We start from the raw sequence: 21,999 nt of genomic DNA, 5'->3' as shown, positions 1-21,999 counted from the left end.
CCAGTCCGCTTCGGACTTAGTCACACATGCAGCATTTGCTGGGTGTGTGGGTGTGGGGAAAAGGTGCTTTTATTTTCCTGGCTGCTCTATCCTATAAGTTGAACCACACCAAGTAGCACCTGAACCCAACGTGCAAAGTTATCTATAGCTCTCTGACTTTCGTACTGCAGGCTATCACTGAGGTGCCAGTGAATTGTGGGATCAGTTTAAAGGCCATGACCAGCAGGGAAACACAAATTACTCTTTCTGAATACAAATAGAATAGAAAAAAATCAGAGTGCAAAATAAGATTATTTCAGAAACTACTTATGTCCATATAGTACGTGTATACTGAATTGTGACATAAAATGAAGCTCACAGCCCAAGCACAGTGTGATCAGTAGAGAAGTCCTTAGTGGAAAGGGACCATCTTCTTTTTGGTAATCACTAGCAGTATGACCATGGGGCAAGATATTTTCCCTTTCTGTTTCTCCAGTTCCTTATTATAAAAGGAAGAGACAAACTACTGTCTAAAGTTTCTCCCTGTTAAAATTCTATGAGGTTTGGATAAAGGGAATAGAGAGTAGGGGCCTGAAAAACAGTAGGATGAGAAGGGAAGTTTTCTTGCCACTTTACAGAAGGGACTCATATATTCTACCTTTCATCAGCTTTGAGTGAGGCCAGCCCCTAAATCCCCAACCATGTGGCCCTCCTTACCCCAGAGCCTCCTAGAAGGCCTCTGGCCTGGCCTGATGCCTAGGAACCAGGCATCAGGCCAGAAGGAACAGGTACAACCAAAACCTCTCCCCGTCCACCCTCTTTCTTGAAAGGACTAGTGAAAGCAGATGAACCTGTGCCAATCCTGTTCTAACTCACCTCGGCTGGGGAGCCTATTCTGCTGATAAATAAATTAGGGTAAACCATTAGGGTAATTAAACATTCTTCCTGCCTTTGGTGAGGAAATTGAAATAGCTGAGTTCTAAGTTTCCTCTAGTTGTAAAATTCTGCTTTAAAAGACCAATATTTACCTTCTTCTTCTTTTTTTCACTTCCTCCTTTGCAATTCTATGAGAATAAATCTGTTTTGAAAGAAAATATGAACATGATTATCCATTAAAACTATTTCCAAATCCTTATTCATTTCTTTTTACTTTAAATCTTATCTACCCAGTGAGATGACAACTTTTTTTAAGGAAAGGAATTCTGCCCTGTTTAATAATCCTTTGACTCTTCCACAGTACCTAACTTAGGGTCTTGCATGCAGCTGGTGATATATTTTATTGACTGTTTTAGATAACGTTCAACAGATCATTCCTAATAAAAACTCTTAAAAGTAGGAAAAGAAAATAAAAGTTTCTAGCAGAAACCTAAGCATTGTTTTAAAGTCAAGAACAAGAGTAGGATGTCCATGATTACTGCTACTATTGATCATTGTGAAGGAGGTCTCAATCAGCACGATAAGAAAAATGAAGTATTGGAAAGGAAGAGACAACTATATTTGCATAGGAAATGAGGGACCTAAAAAGACCAAAAGAATCAACCGAAATTTTATTGGAAATAAAATGAGTAAGATGGCTCCATACAAAATCGAGAGATCAACATATAAGCCTCAATAGCTTTCCCATATAACACAAATAACTAACTGAAAAACAGAAGACACCTCCCATTTACTATATCAATAGAAATGCATAAAGTACCTAGGAATAAACTTAACCAAAAATTTGTAAGAACTATGTGATGAAAATATTAAAACTTTTCTCAACGACATTAAGAAGTAGTACTTACATGGCATGAGATACCATCCTCCTAGAATGTTGTAAAGACATCTATTCTCCTCAAATTAACCTACAAATTCAATGCAATCCATTTATATCCAAAATAATTTTTAAATAAAACCTGGCCAGCTGACGTTTGGTCCGAATATATGTAAGAATAGTTATGAAATTTATGAAAAAGACGGTCAAAGAGTAGCACCTTGCCCTACCAGATATACAATATGTTATAGAGCAACTAGAATTAAGCAGTGTGATATTGGTACTGGTACAGGACAGGATAACTGGATCACAGAATAGAGTCCAGATGAAGAGAGTATATTAGACCAGGGAAGAAAGAATAAACCATTCAGTGAAAGATTTGAAAACAATTAGATCTTCATGTAGGAGGAAAAATTAGATCCCCTACCTCAACCACACGAAAAAACAAATACAACACATTCTAGACAGATTATTAAAGTACTTGAAGAAAATATTAAAGATTATTTTTACGTCATGAGGTGACAAAGGCCTGGCTAACAAAACCCACCACACATGAGCCATGAAGAGAGGACGCGCAGATATGATGGTAGACTGTCAACACACATACTACACTTCACAGCCCTTGCCCCCTTTTCCCCTGGACTGCTTCACTTCTTCTTATTGACTTATGAAACTCTTGGGAGTTCCCTGGTGGTCCAGTGGTTAGGGCTTGGCGCTTTCACTGCTGTGGACCGAGGTTCAGTCCCTGGTCAGGGAACTAAGATCCCGCAAGCTGAACAGCATGGCCAAACCCCGCCACCCGCAAACAAACAAACAAACAAAAACCTCTTTATAGCAAAGAAATACTGGCTTTCAATGAATTTCAGTGTTTGGAATCTTTCCAGTGTTTTTGTCTCTAAGGGGACAAGACAAACGAGTGCAGTAGGGAGCACAAGCTTTGCAGTCGGGTGAAACTGGCTTCTGCTTTTGGCTTGGCCACTGGGGCCTTACATTGATCTCCTTCATCTATGAAGGAGGGATAGTAATATCATCCTTACAGGACTATGGGCATTAAAGCAGACAATATATGGAAAACTCTTCCTCTTACGCTTGGCATGAATCAGTGCTAAGCTGGTGTCACAGACAAGATGGTGGAATATACCAAAGGCTCTGCTTGTGTCATCAGGATCTGAAGGCTCTTTCCCACCATAAGATTATAAAAATATTGCTTTTATTTTCTTCTAATACCTTTATGTGGTCTTTCTTCACATTTATGGAAATATGTTTATTTAAGATGAAAAATGGGGATCTGCTATTATTTACCACCCAAATAGTTAGGCAGCTATTCTATCACCATTAATTCATTTTTTTCCACAGATTTGAATGTTAAAACATGACATATCAGAAGTCTTAAGAAAACACGGGTCTATTGCTGGACTCTGCTACTTCAAATAAATATTCGGCTGCATTATTCCTCACTGTGGAATTGACATAATGCCTCATCTCTCTTCCGTTGAACACCATTATTGTCTACCATAGGAAGAGCACTGCATGGCCCCTGTCCTCAAAGCTTATCATATAAGTGGGGAGAGGAAATAACGGTTAGGACTCCTCGCTTTCACTGCCGAGGATACAAGTTTAATCCCTACTTGGGGAACTAAGATCTCGCAGGCCAAAACAAAACAAAACAAAACAAAACAAATGCAAGGTTAAACTACATAGAAGTTAAAAACAATAAAAAGGGTACTTTACAGAAATTGTAAAAAAGCAAAAGGCCATATGCCAGCTGGAGATGTAGAGGGAACAGTCTGGGCAAAGGCCAATGACAAGCAAGATGACCCCATGCTATTCCCCAGCCTCCTAGGCTCAGAAATCATACTCTTCCTCACCAAGAGAGAACTCATGTCTTCCAGTTGTGGCGGTCTCACTTTATCAATATCACAGGATTGATCAAAAATCAGAATGCCAAATTATTACTTGACAATGAGAAATACATCTGTTCTACACACAGGGAATCCGTGTCTGCACAATCAGTGAATTACATTCTGCTGATACAGGCCTCCGTGGCACACTCAAGCACAATCACATAATCGAAGGTTACTTGGTGAGAACAGAATTAGAAAAGGAATCAGCTGAATCGAGAATTTAATGGGAAGGCCTGAGGTAGCTGGATCCGTCCATCTCCTCAACAGGCACAGCCTGGCTAGGGGGCCTGACTCTTCAGTTATGCTGCCTAAGGTGCCATCTCTACTCTCGGGCAATGTGAGGATGGGCACTGCCCATGTTGGTCTACCCTCACCTTTTCTATGCTTTCACTACTGACCAACCCTTCTGGAGATAGACACAGTTCTCCTGAGAAGTTAGTACATCATGTCAGGTTTTATTCAAGTCTGATAGGCCAGGAAGCCATTGGTCCTTACACATCTCTGCTGAGCTCCATGATGTGCTAACCTTGGTGTTTCTCTCTTGGGGGACTGCCGTTTAAAAAGCTGCTTACCACTTTTGTGAGTTCTGAGGGGAGGGGACTGCTTTGCTATGGCCCCTAAGAAATGGTGACAAACCTCACAGGACAAGGATCAGGAGGGCTGGAGTATTCAGGGAAGGCTTTATGAAGAAAGATATCTGAACTTCAGTTGGCTTTTGAGAGATTTATAGGACTTCCACAGGCAAAGCAAAATAAAGGAATTTTAGATGGGCAAAGGCACAGACAAAAGTAGGAATGGGTATGGTGTAACTAGCGTATAGTGAGGAGCTGCTTTGGCTAGAATGGGGGGCTGCCATTACAAGAGAAAAGGTAAATAAAGTAGGTTGGATTGGTAGGGTAGAATCAAGACTGTCAGCTTATTAAAGTCACTCTTAATGTTAGCAACTACCTGTTGGGAAATGTAATAAACCATTATGTAACTGAACAAAAGGTAAACACGCTAGCTCCAGGAATAGGCTACTATAAATATGACATACTTTAGGGTAGCCTGCTGCAGGAATTTACTTGCAGTGTTTTAATGGAACCTATCTACACAATTCCTAATACACCGGAGAAGAAAGCTGCTAAATAAACCTAAGGAATTGACGAGATCACACTTTTATCTTTTAGGCATGTTCTTTTAGCTCCCCCAGGGTGACTGATCGCTCCATGAGTATGGAGATCCCATATCTCTCATCATTTCAGCCAACAAGGAAAGAAATCAACAGTAGAATGGGTGTGACTGGTGAGTATATCAAATCAGCATAGTTTTTTGAGTTGAAGAAATTTTACTACCATGTCAACTCTGGCCTTCTTATAAACTTAACTTGTCAAAATAGTCCAATGGCTTGTTATCATGGATCCAATTCCATAGAGATCTCCTGGGAGTGGAGTTCCTTTAAAAATCCTGTGGTGACTTCCCTGGTGGCACAGTTGTTAAGAATCCGCCTGCCAGTGAAGGGGACGCAGGTTCGATACCTGGTCTGGGAAGGTCCCACAAGCTGCGGAGCAGGTAAGTCCGTGTGCCACAACGCCTGAGCCCGCACACCTAGAGCCCGTATTCCACAACAAGAATAGCCACCACAATGAGAAGCCTGCGCACCGCAATGAAGACCCAACGCAGCCAAAAAAACAAACAAAAACACAAACAAACAAAATCCTGGGGATATACTTTTCAGTAAAAGAACGAAATGTATTCAGTCCTCTTGACTAAGAGAAGAATCAAGTAGTAGTAGGAGGAAAGGTGGCTTTCATTCTCAGTTTGTGGGCTCTGAATCCGAATTAATTATTGTCCTTACCTCAATGAGACAGAATTGTAACCAAAATAGTCACTACTACAGTTACAGATATTGCCAAGATGACTTTGTTGTTATAGCCATATCCTGGAACTTCTTTTGTGAGCTAAAAAAAAAAATAACAATTTTTTAAAAACAACGAGATAGAAGGGATGAAAGCTAACTATTCTTAAACCTATTCTAAACGATAGCTAACTATTCTTATACTATTATATAACCCAATCCTTTCAGGCGAGTAGCTTCTATAAGAACAAGCCAAATGTAATGTTATTAAACTTATCATTAGCATTTTCTTCTACAATTTATTTATCTACAATTTATTTATCTTGTGTTATGGCCTTTTCTCGGCTACCCTAGGAATAGTGGCACACTCTCTAAACGAGCAAAGTGGGAGATCACTGTCATAGCCAGTTTCATGGCTGAAGATAAGATATAGACTAGGAGCCCGTGGTATTCCTGCTTGGGCACGTTAATGGCATGTCCTAAACTGAGTAAAAGTCCAGCTCCCATGTGTCAGGGGTTATCCTCACCTCACTTGACTCCTGCTCTTTCTGCTCACTCTGGGCTTCTGTGCTCTCATTCATATAGTTGTCAGTTTTCCACTGGTCCGTATGCCATTCCGCTTTGGACACATTTACTTCTTGCTGCTTTCTGAGAAACTTCATCAGGAGGCCTGTTTTAGAGATGAGGTGGGCACAGGCCAGTGCACGTGGGTCTCCGAGCAGTCCATTTTCAAAGTCTGGATAACATAAGAAATGAGCCTTCGCATGTCATTGTTGGGGAGGAGGGACCGTAGCTGCTGGTTTAGCTGAGTTTCAACTTGATCACCTGGGGATGTGAGCCCTGGGAAAGTGAAGCCTGTGGGCTTGGCGGATAATTCAGTGCCCGTGTTGTGGTACTCCCATTGTGTTTTGTTGGTGTGTTGAACAGCTGGCATACTGTTGTCTGCAGCAACAGTAGAATGTGCAGTGGAGACGTTCCTATGGGTAGTGTTTCCAGGGCCGGTTCCTCCTGGCAGAGTAGAGTTTCCTGTAGAAATAATTTCTTCAGAAACATTTTGTGCAGTATTGTTTTCTGAACTAGTGTTTTCTGCAGAAGGGTCTGAAAAAGAAAATAATGCTGGAAAAGGCTTTTCCTGAGAAGTCACCTCACTTGAAGGTGAAACAGCCTCTCATGGAGGGGAATTTATGAGGCTCCTCACTACAGAGAACAGAGAGCTTGCAAGCATCATTCTACTGAGTGAACTTTTCTTTCTGCACTTCCTACTCCTTTTGACTTTGCGCTTTCTGTGGACCTGATGAGACTGATTTTTATGGAAGATGTATTTTTCACCAGAAGGTGAGATTAGTTCAGGAGCCTTAACATTTCTAACTGTAGCCTTTACAACTTCTAAAACAAAACTAGTGTGGGATAAGTCTTTTGATTTGCTTTTAACCTCCGATGGGGATTTTGGAGGAATGGAGGCAGAAGGCCTGCCCTTGAAGTACTGTTTCAGGGAAGCGGAGCCTGCTGCCTTGTGTTCCTTTATGAATGAAGACTCTGCATTGGAGGACTTTGCTACCAGCTTCCTGGGCTTCTGCACCATGAGAAGCTGTTTCAGCTTTCTTGGAGATGGCCTCCTGAGCCTTCTTTCTTCGGCAGTATTCGCAACACATGGCTGGGCATTCTGTTTCCTCCTGACTCTCTCATCTCCCACTGCTCTGAGGTGCATTTTCTGTATGCCCCTTGGGCCCCTGAGGACCCTGTTCACTCTCAGCAGCTTTTCCTCTGTACTCTCAATCTTTGCTAGGCTGACACTCTGTGGTTGGGCCGTTTCCAATATGTTTTGAAAGATGTAGCGTTTAATCATGGCACTTAAAATGTTGGAACACGTACTCGTGGCAGGTTCTTCTTCCTTTTAAACCTCATTAAATTTTTCTTGAGTTTCTGCATCTTAAAATTTTTCCAGAAAATGGAGTTTCTTCAATTTATTTTTATTAGTTGAATTGTTGGGTACAGGTTTAACAGAAGGGCTCCTTGTATTGTTCTTCAAAAGCCCGGGAGGCATATCTCTATGTTGTGTATTTGAAAAAAGAAGCTGAATGAATGGTAATAATGTTGATTCCACTTCTCCTAGATTTCCCTCTGAGATATAAGGCAGTATGTAATTCAGTGCACTGATAATATCACTTTTACCATTAAAGTCCAGCTGCTCATTCATGAAGCCTGACAAGCTGACAGCACTTTATCTGAGGATGCCCTCTCTGACTCAATAGTCAGCTCGCTGCTGTTCTTCTTCCAGGCTTGCCACACCTTCATCAACGATTCTTCTGCATGCCCTATAGATGTTTCTTCATCTGACAAAAAGAACTATTTTTGATCACTGAAGACTGACGGTACAGCTTTTTGTCAGTCCACAGCCAAATAAATTAGGAATCAGTCAACGTTTGAGTGCCACTTAGGAGAAAAAGAAACACACTCTTAAGCCTATGACTGGCAACAACAAAATGCGAAAAAGATATCTCTTGAAAAAGTGGCTATCTACTCAGAAAATCCTGTAGCATGAAATATACTAACTATATTCAGGATTACTCCACTGGTTCCCAGGGGCCAGAACTGAAGAAAAGCCAAGGCTGGAAGACAAATATTCCCCTACTCAGCTGGACTCTCTGCAGATCTACTGTGACTTCTCAAATTCATATACCCCATCCTGTCCTGCCTCAGAGGCAGAGGAGTGTGAGGTTTCCCCTCTCCACCTCTTCAGTGCACTTGTGTTCATGCTACTATCACAGATTACCATGACAACAGCCGCCGTTAACAGGTCGTCATCTGGACATTTTCTTCTCCACCCACCCACGGAGTCCTTTGCTCAGTCCCTGCTTCCATATATCCCAGCCCCCATAAGAGAAGGCTCTATACAGAAAGAAAACAATATGTCCACCCTGGCTCTTTTTAAAAATTTGACAAGGGATCTGGGGTACAATTTAAGAGATCTGCCTGATTGTATGCCAGTGTGGAATGTTCAACAAATCAATGGAATAATACTTGAGGTCTTAAAATGTAGAAGAGAAAAAGCAACTTCTGTCAGATGGCCACTTTGCTTTCATTTCATTTTACTTCTAATATTTCCAGCTTTACTTTGGGAAACATCCAAAGCTTCTGACTGTGTGAAGGTATTGTGTAGCTGAGCTTCTCTTCCAAAAGGATTATGAGTATTTTTGGTGAGGGTCAAAGGTGGAGGGAAGGGTCATGAGAAAGGAGGAGCATGGGCTTGCAGAGATCCCCAAACTGGGGGCAGGCGATTGGGGCACTAGGGTCATAGCACTTAACACCTCTGATGTTGTTTTTCTTCACTTGTAAAAGGAGATTAAAAAATGCCTTTTCTGCCCACTTCTGGGGGAGAAGGGAGTAATACAATTATTTAAAAAATTTGTTTGGGGGAGTTCCCTGGTGGTCTAGTGGTTAGGACCCGGCACTTGCCCTGCTGTGGCCCGGGTTCAATCCCTGGTTGAGGAACTAAGATCCCACAAGCTGTGAGTCACGGACAAAGAGGGAAAAAAAATTGTGTTGAAAAATCAGCAATATTGTCTTTATATAAGTAGCAAAGTGTTATTATTTATGATGTGCTCTAGATGAGTGAAAAAGACCTGTATTCAAGCTGCGTGGGCACGAAAGCACATTTTGGAAGTCATCAAGTTAGTGCCAATAAATCTAATATATAGAAAAATAATTGAAAGCACCTGAGTGTTTTGTGGATCGAAAAGCTTGAGATTCAGAGCAAGTTCATAGCTGGACTGTCTAAGAATAAACTAGCTCTCCCATCCATTAGAAGGGCTAGGTAGCAGCTTCTGGTTATGGAACCAGAAACTCTCAGGCTCCAAATAGGACATAAAACAGCATCACTTGTACTCTTTATAAAACTGCAGAAACAAACAAAATAAAAAATATATATGTATTTACACCTGTCGTATAAGACAAAGGGTACTTGAGACCTAATGTATATAAAATCAGTTTACAAACTGTGATGCAGTATATCAATAAGTTCTCATTTGCAGAGAGCACAGTATAGGATATGTGGCCATTAATGTTAATTCCCTTCCCCCTTCCATTCCTTTTTCTGGTCCCTTTATGTATGCAGATCAGTTACATTATTAAGCTAAAAATGTAACTGAGCTATGATTAGCTTAATAATGTAACCAAGAATCTGATTCTTAGCAAGGGGATAGTTCTTAGAAATTTAGGGAGCTGGAACTCTGAATGAATTAATTAAAATAATGCAATTATATCATTAATTTTAAAATTTATCATCCTTAAGTAAAAATTAAAATATTAAATTAAAATTAAAAATTTATTATCCCACAATGGAGACTCACCACAATGTGTGAAGTCTGTCAGGCATTCACTGTCACAACACAGCTTGACTGTCTTACAGACAACCTCAATAGTATTTTTAAATTGGCAGAGTCAGCAGGCCATACGGCTAGATGAGATCCTATAAATGGAAACACAGGTAATTAAATTCGTGGTAAAAGAGTTACTTGAGTAGGTAGAAGAGGTAGACCAAGGTCACCACAGACCAGTGCAAAAAGGAGTACTTGGGGCACATGGACTGCAGAACGGAATAGGGGCCGGTTGGCCAATTGCTGCTCTTCACTGTTGTAAATAAATATAGAAGAGGAGAGAGGTGCCCAACAAAAGGATTAGGATGTCAGTAGGTATGGTATGCCTAGAAAAAAGAGAATAGGTATTAGATTTGGGTGACATTGATTTGTAGTTTAATTCAGAAGTATCTCCTTCCAACCCAAAATACTCACTTTGGGTTGAGAGTACACAGGAAGAAGGCAGACTTCTAAGAAGAGTCTGAATAAGACCGCACCTTCTGCAGTCCCTTTCTCAGTTCCTATTTGTGTCTAGTAATATATTAGAAATTATTCTAGTAATAAAAAAGCATCGTGTGGTTAAACAATAACAGAGACCGCATTGGCCAAATCTGGAAAAAAGGAACATTCAAATAACATTATCATTATAATAAAGTATAACATAGTTAATTGAAAAAAAAGCCCATGAGTTCATAATGATACTAAAAATGAAAAGTGGGGAAGCTCTTCTTTATAGAATAATGTCAGCTAATACATGCAAAAGGCATGATAGAATACGAAAGTGTCATTTTGAAACTTTCAAGGGAATAATAGATTCAGACTAGGATTATCATTGATGCACAGTTGGGTGAAGAGTTGTTTGAAAGTAGGATCTTCACTGATCCCAAAATATAACCCCCATATTATTTATCAATAACCAAGGGGAAAAATAACTTTACAATGGAGAGATATGGAAGATACCACCTTAATCAAGTGATCAAACTAAGCACTGGGCCACCTGAAGTGATGAAGTATGAAGAATACATCACCTGTATAGTATTCTTCCCCAAAATGTTTACTTTGATTCTAATGAGGAAACGGTCAAATCCATATTGTGGGGCAATTTACAAGACAACTGGCTTAGACTCTTCAAAAATGCCAATGTCATTAAAGACCAAAAAAAAATAGTACGGAGATATTCTAGGTTAAAGTAAACAAAGATATGGCATGCAATGTCTAATCTTTAATTGGACACTGTATCAAAACAAATAGACTTAAAGAATGTTATTGGCTTCTGGCCAAGATGAAGAAGCAAGGACCAATTTAATCTCCCACCTGAAACAATGAAAATATCAAACAGAACATATGAAACAACAGTTTTCAAGAAACTGGACCTCAGGCAATAGAGTTCAGTAATCCCCATGAGATGAGAAATCAATGAAGTGATCCCTATAATTGCCCTAACTTACTTCTCTAAGAGAGTTTCCAGGTCATGGTACAGGGAAGAGAAGTCCAGGCAGAGACTGGTGGACTCCCTGACTGAGGAAATGGAGCTGAGAGTCTGGGAAAATCAAGGTAACTAGAGTTCAAAAAGCAGAGTATCAGAGACAAAAGAAGTGCACAGAGAAAGAAGCCTGGAGATATGCAGAGGGATCTCTTGAGAATTCAACAAAGTATTTGTCAGTACATTTGTGTGAGGAATTACTTGATGCCAGGAAAAGGACCACATGAAAGGATTAATAATAAGAATAACTGGATATCACACAGGGTTGTAGGAATAGTACCTGTTCTTACAAGTCAGACTGGAAAACCTCATGATACTCAGAAAGGACTTGTCTCAGTAGTTGCAAATACTGAGCTCCAGACTAACGGCTCCTTGGACTCCTATCCAACGAATCTTAAAAGCTAGACCTAAAAGAATAAAATTGTTTTGAATAAATTAATTTCACCCAAAACAAAGCCCAAGCATTTTACAGGAATATAAATATGTATAGCACACAATAAACAAAAACTCACAATATGTGGGATCATATGAAAAATTGCCAAGCATGCAAAGAAGTAGGAAAATATGACCCATAGTGAGGAGAAAAGGCAACCTATCAAAACTAACCCATAATCTATACAGATGTTAGAATTGGCAGAAAAGAACATTTTAAAAGTTTTTATACATGAAGAAAAGTTATTATAACTGAATTTCATATGTTAGAAAACCCAGACAAAATACTGAAAATGTTAAGTACAGGCATGGAAAATGTAAAACAGTCCCAAATTGAGCTTCTAGCGATTAAAAACAATGGCTAAATGAAAAAGACATTGAATGTGTTAATGGCAGATTAGACACTGCAGAAGAAAGGGTCAGTGAACATTAAGGCATAGTAATAGAAACTATCCAAAATGAAACAAAAAGAGTAACAAAACAAAACAACAACAAAACTGAATAGAGGATCAGTGATCTGTGCAACAACTTCAAGTGGCCTAATACATGTGAACTTAAGAGTCCATGAGGGAGAGGAGAAATACAAAAATTTGAAGAAATAATAGCCATAATTTTCCCAAATTGGTAAACAGTATAAACCCACAAACTCAAGAAGATCAATGAACTTTAAGCATAAGAAACATGGACAAAACTACACCAAGGCACAAAAAATAATCAAATTGCTCAAAACCAACAATAAAGAGAAAAATTTAAAAGCAGCCAGAGGAAAAACCTATACACTACATAGAGAGGAACAAAGATAACAATGACAACAGAATTTTTGTTGGAAACAATGTAAATGAGAACTCAGTGGAATAACATCTTTAAAGTAGTGAATTGAATTCTATCAAGCTAGAATTCTATACCCAGATGTGTCAAAACAAAAGCAAAATAAAGACTGTCTCAGACATACAAAAACTGAAAGAACTCATTAGAAGTAGAATTTCACTATAAGAAATGTTAAAAGATGTATTTTTAAGCAGAAGGAAAATGACACCAGATTCGAATATGGATCTACACAAAAGATTAAGAATACTGGAATTGGGACTTCCCTGGTGGTTCAGTGGTTAACAATCTGCCTGCCAATGCAGGGGACATGGGTTCAATCCCTGGTCCGGGAAGATCCCACATGCCGTGGAGCAACTAAGCCCGTACGGCACAACTACTGAGCCTGCACTCTAGAGCCTTTGTGCCACAACTACTGAAACCCACGCACCTAGAGCCTGTGCTCTGCAACAAGAGAAGTCATCCAATGAGAAGCCAATGCAGTGCAACAAAGAGCAGCCCCCTGCTTGCCAGAACTAGTGAAAGCCCAGGTGAAGCAACAAAGACCCAATGCAGCAAAAAATAAATTAAAAAAATACTTAAAAAAAAATTTGAAAGGATTTTAGTCATTCAATATATGTCTCTGAAAACAATGGAATTAAAATAGAAATAAACAAATCCGAAAAAGCTCCAAATATTTGGAAATAAACAACACTCTTCTGAGTAACTTTGTGGTCAAAAAATAAATCAAAAGGGAAATCAGAAACTATTTTGAACTCACTGGAACTGAAAACATAATATGTCAACATGTGGGTTATTGCTAATGCGGTACTCAGCTTCCTCAACTTCCACCTTAAACTGGAAAAATGAGAGCAAGTTAATCACAGAGTAAGAGAAGAAAGAACACAATAAAAATCAAAGTAGAAATAAATAAAATGGAAAACAGAAAAATACTATAGATATTAAAAGGATAATAATAAAATATATAGAATATACCAATAAATTCAAGATGAAATGGACAAATTCCTTGAAACACATGCAATACCAAAGTTTATTCAAGAATACAGATATTAAAGAAATTGGGTGTGCAGTTTAAAACGTTCCAACAATGAAAGCTTCAAGTCCAGGTGGCTTAACTGATAAATTCTATCGAACATTTAAAGAATAAAGTAATGCCAATTCTACACAAACTCTACCAAAAAGTTGAAGAGAAGGGAATACATCCCAACTTATTTATAATGCCAACTTTAACTGTGTCAAGATTAGACACTGACATTACAAGAAAACTATAGACCAATATCTCTCATGAACACTGAGGCAAAAAATCTTAACAAAATTTTAGCATATCAAATCCAATAATATATAAAAAGATGATACATCATGACCAAGTGTGGTTTATCTCAAGAATGAAAGGTTGGTTTAATATTTGAAAATCAATTTACCAACTTAGTACACTCAAACAGAAAAATCAGGACATCTCTGGTGGGGCAGTGGCTAAGAATCCACCTCCCACTGCAGCGGACATGAGTTTGACCCCTGGTCAGTGAAGATCCTACACGCCATGGAGCAACTAAGCCCATGCACCAGAACTACTGAGCCTGAGCTCTAGAGCCCGTGAGTCACAACTACTGAGCCCATGTGCCACAACTAGTGAAGCCCGTGCACCTAGAGCCCGTTCTCTGCAACAAGAGAAGCCACCGCAATGAGAAGCCTGCATACTGCAATGAAGAGTAGTCCCTGCTCACCACAACGAGAGAAAGCCTGCGTGCAGGAATGGAGACCCAATACAGCCCCAAAATAAATAAACAAATTAAGGAAACAAAAGAAGGGAAAAATCACATAATCATTGCAATAGATGCAGGAAAAGAATGAAAAAATCTAACATCCATTCCTGATTAAAGAAAAAAAACAGCCCTCAGTAGACGAGGAATGGAAGGAGACTTCCTCAACATGATAAATGACTTCTACAAAAAACTTAACATCATATTTAATGGTGAAGGACAAAGAACATGCTCGACAGTATCAGGACAAAGGCAAGGATGTCTGCTCTCATTATTTCTATTTGACATTGCACTGAATGTTCTAGCCAGTGCAACAGGGCAACAAAAATAAAAGAGATATTCAGAAAGGAAAGGAAGAACTAAACCTAGCTTTATTTCCAGATAACATGATTATGTAGTAAACCTGATAGAATCTACAAAAATGCTACTGGAACTAATAAATGAGTTTATCAAGTTTGCAGTGTACAAGATCAACATACAAAAAGATTAATTTATGTCAACAATCAGAGATCAATGTTTTAAAATACTACTTATAATAGAATCAAACATATAAAATACTTAGAATAAATCTGACAAAACATGTAAAAGTCTTGCACAGTGAAAACTGTAAAATATTGTTGGGGGAAATTAAGGAAGACCTAAATAAATGAGGAGATAAAATGTATTCATGGATCAGATTCAATATTGTTAAGACATCATTTCTCCCCAAACTGATTTATGGATCAAAATCCCAGTAGGCTTTTCTATAGAAATTGACAAGCTAATTCTAAAATTCATGTGGAAATAAAATTTAGAATAACTAAAACAACGTTGAAAAAGAACAAAGCTGAAGAACTAACAGTAACTAATTTCAAGGCTTATGAAGTAACACTTTCAAGACATTGTGACAGTAGTGTAAAGATCTGCAAAAAGATCAAAGGAAGAGAATAGAAGGTTCAGAAGTAGAGAGAAGTGGACAACTGACTTTCAGGTTCATAGGCATTTAAGTGGAGAGACGACAGTCTTTTCAGCAAATGATGCTGGAACAATTGAATATCCAGGTGCAAAAATCAAACAAAAAAAAGAACTTCCATCCAAACCATATACGGAAATGAACTCAAATTGGTTCAGAGATCTAAATGTAAAACATAAAAGTATAAACCTTCTAGAACAAAACAGGTGAAAAATTTTATGACCTTGAGTTAGGCAATATTTCTTAGATATAACACCCAAAGCATAATCCATGAAAGAAAAAAATAAATTAGACACTATCAAAATTAAGAATTTCTGCCCTGCCAAAGACACTCCTGAGAGAACGAAAAGATGAGTCCCAGAATGGGAGAAAATACTTAGCAACTTACATATTGGATATAGGACTAATTTCCAGAATATATAAAGAACTCTCAAAACTCCAGAAAAATATAGATAAAAGATACAAAGATATACACATGGAAAATAAGCATATGAATAGATGTTTGACATGATTAATTATTAGGGATGCTACAGTGAGATACAACTACACACCTATTAAACGATCTGAAATTAAAAATACTGAGCATAGCAAGTGTTGGCCACAACGTGAAGAAAATGCAACTCTCATACACTGCTGGTAGAGATGTAAAATGATCAAACTACTATGGAAAATAGTTATTTTTTAAAAACTTAAACATACACTTACCAATGATCCAGCCATTCTACTTGCAGGTAGTTATCCGAGAGAAATGGACGTATACATCCATACAAAGACTTGTACACAAATATTCATAGCAAGTTTATCTGTAATAGACAAAGACTGAAATAACTCAAATGTTCATCAATGGTGAATAGATAAATTGTGGTTCATCAATATAATGCAATACTATTCAGCAATAAACAGAAATGAATTACTGATATATACAACAATATGGATGAAGATTAAAATAATCATGCTGAGTTAGAAACCAGTAAGAAAAAAGTATAGACTGTATGATTCCATCTACACACAATTCTAGAAAATGCAAACAGAAAGCTGATCAATGGTTGCATGGCGATTGGGAAGGGCCAGGAACGATAGGAAGGAAGAATTATAAAGAGACATTAAGAAACTTTCTGAGGTGATGGACATTTTGATTTTGGTGATATCTTCATGGTGTGTATGTATGTGTGTGTGTGAACACAGATTACTGTATGTCAATTATACCTCAAAAAGCTGTTAAAAGAAATGATATTATATGAGAGAGACAATTGGGGAAATTTGACTAGCAACTCTTTATAAGGTAATATTATTGTGTAGGAATTTAATTTCTTCAATACTGTGTGTTAACAGTATTGTAGTTACATAGGGAAATAATTTTTAATATCCAGAGAGGAAGGCATCTATCTGACAAGAGAAGGATCGCAATTGTGGCAGATGCTGTGGGAGGCTGAGGAAGATGAGGCAGGAGCAGTGACCAATGTGTGATGGCGTGGTGAAGACAGTCATTTCTCAGCTACCCTGACAAAGATGGTTGGAACAGACTGCTAAATGCAGGGTCCTTTCTGCATACTAATCTCATGCAATCCGCTCACCTAGCCTTGGCATAACAGAGAGTTTCTCTTAGCTTGCCATTAAGGAGGGGGGATGACACAATTTAAGGTGCAGTAAGTTGTGCAATAAACTGTCACAACAGGGTCCTACAGAAATAGTTTTTAAACTGCAAAGAAGTGAAACTTGACCCTTCCCTCAAAACATATATGAAAATTAACTCAAAATGAATCATAGACCTGAATGGAACTATACAACTTCTGGAAGAAAACATAGGAGAAAACCGTTGTGATTCTGGGTTAGACAATGGGGTCTCAGACAAAGATTCCTTAGTTAAGACACAAAAAAGCAAAAACCATCTAAGAAAAATTGCTAAGGGACTTCCCTGGTGGTTAAGACTCTGATTTCCCAATGCAGGGACCCGGGTTCGATCCCTGGTCAGGGAACTCGTTCCCACATGCATGCCGCAACTAAGAGTTCACATGCCACAACTAAGAAGCCCATGAGGCGCAACTAAGGAGCCAATCTGCCTCAACTAAGACCCAGAACAGCCAAATAAATAAATTAAATATGAAAAAAAAGAAAATTTGCTAAATTAGAGATCATCAAAAATTTAAAATTTCTAGTCTTCAGAGACACTTTAATACAATGAAGATTAAGTCACAATCTGAGAGAAGATACTTACTAAACACATATCTGAGAGAAAGGACTTTTTCCATTGCTCTTTACATAAAGCACTCTTAAACTCAATATAAATATCCAATTTAAAAATTGATTTTAACAGACACTTCATTTAAAAAGATATCTGCACATCAATAGACACTCAACATCATCAGCTATTACAGAAATGCAAAATGTGGCACAAACCACGAGGTACAACTATACACCTACAAGAAAGGCTAAATTTTTTTAAAAAACAAATAAAAGGATCAGGTGACGATGTGGAGCAACTGAAACTCGCATAGACTGCTAGTGGGAAAGCAAAATGGCACAGGCACTTTAGAAAACAGTTTAGCAGTTTCTTAAAAAGTTAAATATGCACTTAGCATATGATGAAGCAATCCCACCCTTAGGTATTTTACCCCAAAGAAATGAAAACATATGCTCGCATAGAACATATGTCACACACACATGAGTGTTTTCAGAGGCTTTGTTCAAAACTGCCAAAAAACTAGAAAAAACTCAAATGTTCATCAATCGCTGAATGCGTAAACAAACTGTGTATCCACACGACTAGAATATTGCTCAGCAATAAAAAGGAAAGAAATACTGACAGGTGCAACAAAACAGATAAATCTCCAAAGAAACTGGCTAAGTGAAAGAGCCAAAAACAAAGGCAACATTCCACATGATTTCATTTATAAGATATTTTGGAAAAGGCAACATTACATGGACAAAAATCAGACTAGTTGTTGCCAGGGGCTGGTAGTGGGAGGGGGATGGATTGACTACAAAGGGACATGAGGGGTCTATTGGTTGTTCAGAAATGTTCTTTACCTCAAATGTGGTGGTGGCTACAGAACTATACGTTTGTCAAAACACAGCACACTGTATATTTAAAAATAGTGAATTTTGTTAAATGAAAATTACACATAAGTAAACCTGACTTAAGAAAATAATAAAACAAACCTTAAAAAAACAATTGAGTGAAAATAAATGTCAGAAAAATCAACTTACAGTTTTTCCAATTCAAGGGTCATCATGAGGATGCTTTCAATTTTTGTGACACTTGTGTTGTTCCCATGTCTCTGAAGGAGAATCCCAAACATGCATGATATAAAATCCAAAGACAAAAATTCTAAACTTAAAAAGATACTTAACATGGGATTACTTCAATTCTGGCTTCTTACTTGCCATAGATGATAATTCCAAAGAGCTCTTATTGAAGAAATTTAAATTTGCGTCATCAAATTAATGACCTTTGTGCTGAACAGCACAATCATTTTTTATTATCCAAACTTCTCATTTTCAACTGCATCTACCTCTTTGATCACTCTTTTTAAAAAAAATAATGTACCTCTTATTCCTTTTTGCTTTCTGGGATAAATAATATTCCTACATGCATCTACATCTTCCATAACTATATGTGTTCTTCAACACTGTTCTCTTTCTCTGCTGGCTGTCTTACCCATATATATTCTTTCTTAATCCTTTTCTTTGCCAATAACTCTTATTTTCAATAACACAGTTAAAATCTAAATTATGACTTTTTAGCCAAAGTACTCAATCTTTGACGAAAGTAAGAAGGAGCAGAAATTATCTCATGAAACTGTTGCAATACTTACAAATATTTTAATGCTGGCAATTTAAAAAGATAAGAATCTTCAACTGTTATCAAAGGATTACGATTGAGAATCCTGAAAAATGGAATGGAATTAAAATTATCTCCATTTTCAATTACTTCCATGAAAGCTTATATTCATTTTCTTAGGTATGGAACTTGAAGGTTAAAAAAAAATCATTTTTCGTCTTTACCTATAAATCACCCTTAGAATCTGTAAAACACCCTTTCATTGGCAACTAGGCAGGTCTCTAGATGATAAAGTGGACAAGAGTAACAAACAAAAAAAATAGAAAAAAAGTGGCTAGCAAAGAAAAAATATGCCAAAGAACTTTTCAGGTTAAAAACCCTAGAAGTGACTATACCGGTAGGAAGCTCTTGCTCTGTAAAAAAGTACTATTTCTAGTGTCTTCCATAATTCAAGGTGATTTCTTTCATCTCTACAATTTTTTTTTTAATTTAATGATTTAAACTACCCAGTTAAAGACAAAAATAGGGCTAATTCCTGGGTTCGGGAGCCAAAGAAGAAGAGATAAATCCAAGAGGAACTGGTGAAAGCCATACTCCCATCACATAGTCCCATGTGTATTCTAGTATCATAGCCTTTGTTACTGTGTATGTAATCACCGGTTTACTTGTCAGTCTCCTAGATTGTCAGCAACTTCAGAGCAGGGACCACACTTTATTGTCATTATTATTCCTGTGCCTGACATAGTGGCTAATATTTACTAGGTATTTAATAAATGTTTGCTGAATAAATAAATAATATTTTGTTTATATATCAATAAAATAAACAAATTTTTTCTATTTTTATTTATTTATTAATTTTTCTCTGTATTTATTTTTTCCTTAATCATCTCCTATGATAAATATTAAATTAGCTTATGGTCATTGAGGCTTTAGAGATTTTAAAACACATTGCAGGAAAATCAGTAAAAATGATGGAAGAAGGACATCTAAAAATTCATCCCTCCATAGAAGAAACAATAAAAATAACAACAACAACAAAACTGGCAAAACTTCGCAGAATCAACTTCTTCTGAACTCTGGAAATTTAACCAACAGGCTTGTAACACATTGGGGAGTAATTTATTCAAGGAAAAACAAATTAATTTCTGTAAGAACAATGAGACCTGTGTTGCTTTAACTTGTCCGTGACCTTTGCTCTCCATGCCAGCGGTAGCCTTGAAAAACAGCCCACATCCCTGGTACCAGAAGGAGCAGCATGGACTGGGAGGGCCTTCAAAGTCTCATTCCAAAGAACTGTCATTGTTTTACATGTCTGATTGTCCCCTGGAAGAGCTCACGTGAAAGGCTTGTCTTTGACCTGACCACGAGCAGTCTAGTGAGAAAAGCCTCTCCTCAAGTGGCATTTCTGGAAAACATTTCCAAGCAAATATTTTAACATGGGAGTTGCATGAGGCAATGGATAACAATTTGGGGCAAAAAACAGGCCAACCGAAAAGCCAAAAAGAAAAGCTGAGGAATGCCATGTCCGCATAGACTTTGAAATGTGCCAATGTATTCCTGGGAAACTGGAAGACCACAAGATATATTCCTGGGAATATAGGAAAATAACTGTTAGCATTAATAGATGAATTCAGCAAGGTTGTAGGATATAAGATCAATATTATTTCTAGGGCTTCCCTGGTGGCGCAGTGGTTGAGAGTCCACCTGCCGATGTAGGGGACACAAGGTCATGCCCTGGTACGGGAGGATCCCACATGCCTTGGGGTTGCTGGGCCCGTGAGCCATGGTTGCTGAGCCTGCCCGTCCGGAGCCTGTGCTCCACAACGGGTGAGGCCACAAGAGTGAGAGGCACCGTACCACAAAAAAAAAAAAAAAAAAAAAAAGATTTCTACACACCAGCAATGAGTAATCCAAAAGTGAAATTAAGAAAACAATTCCATGTGTAACAGCATCAAAACAAATAAAATACTTAGCGAAAAATTTTACCAAGTAAGTGCAAGATTCACACTGAAAAGTACAAAACTGTTGAAAGAAATTGAAGAAGATCTAAATAAATATAAAGACATGCTGGATTCATGGACTGGAAGATAATCATTAAAATGTCACTACTTCCCAAATCGACCCATGGTTGCATTGCAAATCCTATCAAAATCCCAGCTGACCTCTTTCCAGAAATTGCCAAGCTAATTCTAAAATTCATATGGCAATTCAAGGAAACAGAATAACCAAAACAATGTTGGTAAAGAACAAAGTAGGAGGACTTACACATCCTGGTTTCAAAACTCAGTTAAAAGCAACTGCAATCACAGTGTGGTACTGGAATAAGAACAGACATGTAAATCAATGGAACAGAATTGACAGTATAGAAATGAACCCTCATATTTATGGTCTATTGATTTTCAACAAGCGTGCCAAAACAATTCAATGTGGTAAGAAGAGTCTTTTCAAATGATGCTGGGACAACTGTACATCCACACACAAAATAATGAATCTGGACTCCTACACTTCACACCATATATGAAAATTAACTCCAAATGGATCAAATTTCCAAATGTAAGAGAAAAGACTACAAAACTCTTAGAAGAAAACACAGGAGTAGTCCGTGAATTAGACAAGTTTCTTAGATATAATACCCGAAGCACAAACAACCAAAGGAAAAATAGATGAATGGGATTTTATAAAAATTAAAAAGTTTGTGCTTCAAAGGACACTATCAAGAAAGTGAAAAAAACATATAGAATGTGAGAAAATACTACAGGTGGGAAGAGTAAGATGCAGTTGGGAGAAGAAAAGTATAGTAGTTGCTAGGTGTGACAATCTCAAAATTTTGAACTATTACAAATAAAACAGCCACCCTTAATCACGGCAAAGGGCAGATTCAAGTTATATTTGCTTTTAGCGTTTATGCCTTTCTAAATCTGAGAAGCTGCCAGGATTC

The 21,999-nt window shown here is 37.8% G+C and overlaps 1 pseudogene; it reads right to left on the bottom strand.

Annotated features, from left to right (window-relative positions):
• Positions 1-1,025: 1,025 nt before the first annotated feature.
• Positions 1,026-19,658, bottom strand: LOC117312085 (leucine-rich repeat-containing protein 37A3-like; annotated as a pseudogene).
• Between the last annotated feature and the right edge of the window lie 2,341 nt (positions 19,659-21,999).

The sequence above is a fragment of the Tursiops truncatus genome, chromosome 4 (genome assembly GCF_011762595.2).
Source record: "Tursiops truncatus isolate mTurTru1 chromosome 4, mTurTru1.mat.Y, whole genome shotgun sequence".
In the NCBI taxonomy this organism is placed as follows: Eukaryota; Metazoa; Chordata; class Mammalia; order Artiodactyla; family Delphinidae; genus Tursiops; species Tursiops truncatus.
This window is presented reverse-complemented; position numbering and strand designations above follow the sequence as displayed.